The 6321-nt window shown below is 38.7% G+C and overlaps 1 long non-coding RNA gene across 1 annotated transcript; it reads right to left on the minus strand.

Annotated features, from left to right (window-relative positions):
• Nucleotides 1–294: 294 nt before the first annotated feature.
• Nucleotides 295–2787, minus strand: LOC121420545. Its single transcript, XR_005970783.1, has 3 exons — nt 2428–2787; nt 1511–1581; nt 295–1046 (listed from the first exon to the last, which is right to left on the minus strand). It is a non-coding gene; the product is annotated as an uncharacterized LOC121420545 (long non-coding RNA).
• Between the last annotated feature and the right edge of the window lie 3534 nt (nt 2788–6321).

Below are 6321 nucleotides of genomic sequence, written 5' to 3' on the forward strand. Positions count from 1 at the left end.
GGAATCAAGCATGTTAGTAGCCAGTCATGTAATCTAAAAGACAGCTCACTCAACTGTATTGAAATTGTATAATTATTAGATTATGATAGTAATTAATTATGCACATATGCTAATTTTTCTCGATAATATTCTTGTTTCCTTCCGTGTTTCCAAATTCTTATGTATTTCTTTGTTTTTAATTTATTATATATTTCTTTGTTTTGAAATATCTACTTTTTATTGTTTTTTTAATCTAGAATAGTTGGTGATAGCCCAAAAGAAACTTATGTGAGGAAAAACAGAAAAAAACATTCATCTGACAACACTTATTGTAAAACCCATACATTGTACACACAAAAGTCAATGGAAATTGCCATTTTCGGTGACATTGGTTACGGATATGTGCTATATCTCCGCAAGTGTACCCCCGATTTTCACAAACGGTCTCAAAATGTGCCGGAGATGTGAAAGAAACGTCATGAAATTTCAGCGTATTATTTTTTTGCATTTAGAAATTATCGCGAAATATGTCGAGGAGGGGCCTTTTAGGCCCCCCCGGGCTATAAAGGGTTAAACGACAAATAAGTACTGTACGGTACATAACAAAGAGAGGGTGCTAAATAAAACAATCTAAATTTCAATGCTTAAAAATAGTCAATGACCGCTATTATACTTTAGTGACATTGGAATGATGATAGGAGTACAAGTCACATTATCGACCCTTCCCCAAAAGTTCAGACTGGCATAACAGAGTCTACATTTATATTAAAAATGCAATCTGCACACTGACGGAATACCTGTTCTTCCGATTAAGGAAGTACAGGGCTTGTTCCCCACCAGGACTCCTAATGTAGACATGAGTCCCATCGATGACACCTATGACAACAGGTAGAGGTTCACTACATTCTGTATTCCTCCTCAGCTCAGATCACCCTCACACATGTTGATGAGATGGAGTGCAGTCTCTTTTGAGAAGCGATACCGCATTCGAAAGGCTTCATCCATGTACAACTCAAAAGGATTCATTCATTTCTGTAATCCCATCAGGGTCTGGGCCTGTTGGCTATCTGTGTATACATGGAAAAAGAATTAGAGTAGACAAACATGAAAAAAAAAATGATAATTCAAGATTCCCTGAACAATAGGTAAGGTTTGCTAACCATTCAGCCCCCCCCCCCTAGTCTTCTTAGGTACAGTATGGAAATAGCCCAGTCTATTTAGGATTAAGTTTTTCTTTTCCTAATTTTGTTTTTACATTAATATGCATTGCATACATCAAGTCAAATGTTTCAAATAATCTGCTGCTTTAATTGCTGTACTCCTTTCATTCATTTTGACTCCATCCATTTTTAAATCTTGAAAATTGTCACTGCTTGTGCAAGTAGGAACAAAAATTTGCCATGTTGGTTTCATCACTAGTGCTTCAACCAGTATCTCCTCCATATAGTCATAATTTTGTCAGTAATAAAAAAGGGAAATATTTTGCAATAAGCACTGCATCGGTTTTTTGTTCAATTGAATCAAATCTTACCTCTCTGAGGCTGTTGACACGATCAAGATGCATTAATAAATGAGCACGGTGATTTTCTGCCATTTTTTGTTCTGCATAGAAAATGAAATTGACATAGGGTTAAGTTTCAATGGCAAAGAAAATAGTCATAAGAAAAATGAGCATGAGACTAGAATGAGATTCAGTCATCAGTCATTGAGATAACAGTTTGAGAAAATTCTCTAAAATCTGTATTCTGAAAATTGTCTCATCTCTGTAAGGACATCCCCTATTTTATCTCTGAAAATGCCCATTTTTTTTCTTTGCTAAAATTGAAATACATGACTGCTCTCCCAAATTTATTTTCTTTGAAACGATTCATCATCTCAAATGAAATCTTCAAAATTGCTGAAAAGACTAGCCTGGAGGTTCCTGGAGAGTAAAAATTAGTCATAGCTGGCCCGTAGGCTTACTCATGACCATCATGACCCTGGATAGTACCAACTGAACTTCTGTCAGTTCTGAATCTGATTCTGAATCTGACTGAGACTGAGTGCATCGTAGAACTGATTTTTACTCTTCAGGAGCCTTCAGGCGTGCAGGCTAGAGTAAGATAGACCATGTAGATCTAAGAAAATCCAGCGACAGGGACAGGGGAATCATAAATTTCGGAAGAACCGAGTGAAAAGGGGAACAAGTATGTCAAGGGTCTAATCGTCTAACTAACGTCAACGAGTACGTCTAGCCGTGTCACAGAGCTCGCGAAAGAACAACACAGAAATGCACTTGTGGGGCTACACAAAACCATTTCCGCGAGAATTATTTTCACTATCTCGACTCTCATGACCGTACCTAATATACATGCATTTATGACATAAATTCGGACATTAATTCACAAATCAATACATAAAAAGTGACAAAAAATATTGCTCATCAAACAAATATGTCAAATTACTCACAATTTTCTCGGAGCTCGGTCCAGCATGTATTTTTCCACCACTTTCACGTCCAGTCTTCCAACTTAAATTTTGCTGCAAAATTATCGTCCAGCGGTTGTTGTCTGCTAGCTAGATGTACCCAAATGCTGCGCTGTGATTGGCCAATTACGCCTAGAATCCACGGATTCTGTGGAGTCCACTGTTTCAGACCACCCCAAACAGTTGACTCGAAATCGTGACGTAATAGACTTGGTAGAATCCGTGGATTCGGTCGAGTCCACCTTTGTGAATCACAAAAGCGAATCCGTGGACTGTGGACTCAACAAAATCCGTGGATTAATCCGTGGATTTTGCAGAATCCACCTTTGTGAATTCGGGCCAATGAGTTTGAACGCTAGCCTGTAGAACCTCTTAATTTTATGAAATTAATGAAATTCAAGCCTTATTTCTAATAACCAGAACTTTGTAACTTCTTGACCATTTTCTGTAGTTGAGGTATCAGATTAAAGAGCGGATATTGATATTTTTAAAATGTGATTTTCTTTTTGAAACACAGATACAGCTTTTTGCTCACTCATGCGTGAATAAAAAAAATCTAAGTAATTTCAGATGAAAAAGGAGATTCTAAGCTTTACAATAGTAGGTCATTTTTCTATTGTATTTGTGATTAAGTTATGATAAATCATCGATAAATCTCGGTTTCGTTTTTTTTTGTGGGACGCACTGTATATTGCTATACTATACAGTGCGTATAAAAAAGGGACAGTTTTGAAAAGTCTATAAAAAATGTTTAAAATTATTATATCTATACTTTGATGTTAATACCCTTATGGAACAAACAGAGTGTTACCATAGTGTGTTCACATAGTTGATTATGTGTAAAATATGTGTTAACTATGTGGTCACAGTGTTGTCACAGTGTGAGACTTCAGATCACATAGTTAATGACATAATTGCCCACATAGTTGGGTAACAAACACAGTGTTACCACAGTGTGTTCACATAGTTGACTATGTGTAAACTATGTGGTCACAGTGTGAGACTTCAGATCACATAGTTAATCACATAATTGCCCACATAGTTGGGTAACAAACACAGTGTTACCACAGTGTGTTCACATAGTTGACTATGTGTAAACTATGTGGACACAGTGTTAGACTTCAGATCACATAGTTAATCACATAATTGCCCACATAGTTGGGTAACAAACACAGTGTTACCACAGTGTGTTCACATAGTTGACTATGTGTAAACTATGTGGTCACAGTGTTGTCACAGTGTGAGACTTCAGATCACATAGTTAATCACATAATTGCCCACATAGTTGGGTAACAAACACAGTGTGTTCACATAGTTGACTATGTGTAAACTATGTGGTCACAGTGTTGTCACAGTGTGAGACTTCAGATCACATAGTTAATCACATAATTGCCCACATAGTTGGGTAACAAACACAGTGTTACCACAGTGTGTTCACATAGTTGACTATGTGTAAACTATGTGAACACAGTGTTAGACTTCAGGGGGGCGTTTCATGAAAGGACTTGTCGGACGTTTTATCCGACAAGTCCTGTTTTATCCGACATCTCTTATTTGTCCGACAACTTTCCATTTCATGAAACCTTGTCGGACGAAAAATCCGACAAGTGCTCTTATTTGATCCGACAAGTATCTGGAATTTGGTCGGTTACTCTTTACCTACCGACAAATGCCAATTTCATCCGACAAGTCAAAATTTCATCCGACAAGTCCACTGCCCATGACAACCAAAGATGGCTTTGGTGAATGCTCTAGTTGGCGCTGCTCTGCGTGGGGAGCGTGTTTTTCGCGATAGATCCAATTCTTTTGAACTGTACGATGACAGAGATATGTTCCGGAAATATATATTTACCAGAGATGGTGTAAGCTTTATCATAGATTAAATTGGAGATGAATTGACACACACTACTAATAGGAGTAATGCACTGACGCCATCGCTGAAAATGTTTGTAGCACTCCGATTCTACGCCACAGGATCGGTTCTAGATAGTTCGGCCACCATCCACGGCTGTAGCAGAGCCACATCATCAAGAGTTATCAGAAGGGTGACACTCACTCTGTGTAGTAAGGTAGCTTGTCAAAAGTCCATGCACCGTTCTTCATCGTTCTTCCCGCATCCGGGTTTTCGCTTCGGCTTTCCCGCCCAACGTTCCCTTGTCTTCAAAGGAACGGCCGCCATCAAAGGCCCTTTAATGCCACCGTTCTTTTGTTCGTCTTTCCTGCAAGTCTTAATTTCTGTCGAAAGGCCGAAGAATCTATTCTAAATAGCTCCCTCTACGACCAAAACAAATGTGTGCCTTCATCATGTTCATATTGACTGTCGGATCGAGAGTTCGGGTCACTGTTCTGAACTGTGGTTCGCATCTATCGGGTGCATTCATAAAGCCACGGTAGCTTAAAAAAATCACGCATGTGTCAAAAATCGTTACTGATCTTTCGAATTTGCTGCAATAACCATGAAAACCTCTTTGTTTGCAATTGGAAGACAGTCAATTCATGTTTTAGGTGGGAAAATAAGATTCCACATATTTTCGTTTCGTAGGCCCAAGCCATTCGTAGAATTCACGTCGACTTGGAATATTAATTATTACTCGCATCTCAAACAGGCGTTGAGAACGCCCCCCCCCAAAAAAAAAAAAACAGAAGGAAATAGAATGATAAAATAAATATGACCGGAACAGCTAGCTTAGCGCTATTAGGCATAGAAATATAAAAGATTTACAAAGATTTATTAGAAACTGTTTTAAATATTTTTTTCATATTTTTGACGGGCAACCATTTCCCCAGGATAACATATTGTCTCTTAATTTTCTTTATCTCCATGTTTTAAAGAAACGGGACCAAAAGGGATTGTGAAAAGAGGAAAAAGAAACTAAGAGGTCAAAGGGAGAGAAAAGGAAGGGGAAACAGAGAGAAATAAGAAAATAATATTGGGATGGAATAAGAGGAAGGGTGAAAAAATGGAGGAAATACAGTTGAAAGAGTGGACAAAACTCGGAAATTTGAGAGGGGTTCTCCCGATTTCTGCCTCTGCATCGAAATTAATATTCATGAGAAAGCAGAGTTGTGTCCTCGCAGAAACCGTGATCAAGTGGGGGTGAAATTATTTTATGACTTGCGTCTTCGGAATGAGAGTACGCATGCGCGTGGACTGGATATTTACAAAATTGTGGTCGTCTATTTCGAAAATAGTATGCCATGAATGAATCAGCATCCTCAAACTTCCTGTCACCCTTCTATCACTGGGGGATTTAGGGGGGGGAGCCGCCCTTGCCCCCTTCCATTATGAGAGGCACAATTAGAATTTGTAATGCAAAATGCAGCCAAAACAGAAGAGTGCCCCCCCCCCCCCTAAAAGCGGAACCTTTTTCCCCCCTGTCATGGATCCTCCCCTGACCTTTAGACATTATGTTGTATAGATCCGATTCTTGGTTGGATTTACATTTACAAAGGGCCCCCCCCCCCCCTATTGGCGGAGCAAAAAAAGGGAAAGAAAGAAAAAAGAGAGGAGAAAAAAAGAAGAGGAAAACATAAGAGGAGGAAGGCGAGTGAATAAGATGATGCGAAGACTTATTAAATAACTTTAATAATCATTACGCCACTGGGACAACCAATTCAAAGAAATAATTAAATATCAACCTTGGGCGGCCGATCGGGGAAAATATGGGTGAAAAAAAATCACCCCCCCCCTATTGGCGGAGGCTGGATCCGCCCCTGATTTAGATTTACATTTTATTCACCCTATCGATCCCCTCTCGGGGTATGAGAGTACAACATAAAAACAACATATTACAGACTATTGGTTTAACGTATTAAACGTAATGTTCGGAATTGAAGATAAATACCAACTGTGGTAACGATCTGAAAATTTGTTCG

This window comes from Lytechinus variegatus, chromosome 8 (assembly GCF_018143015.1).
Source record: "Lytechinus variegatus isolate NC3 chromosome 8, Lvar_3.0, whole genome shotgun sequence".
NCBI classification, from domain to species: domain Eukaryota; kingdom Metazoa; phylum Echinodermata; class Echinoidea; order Temnopleuroida; family Toxopneustidae; genus Lytechinus; species Lytechinus variegatus.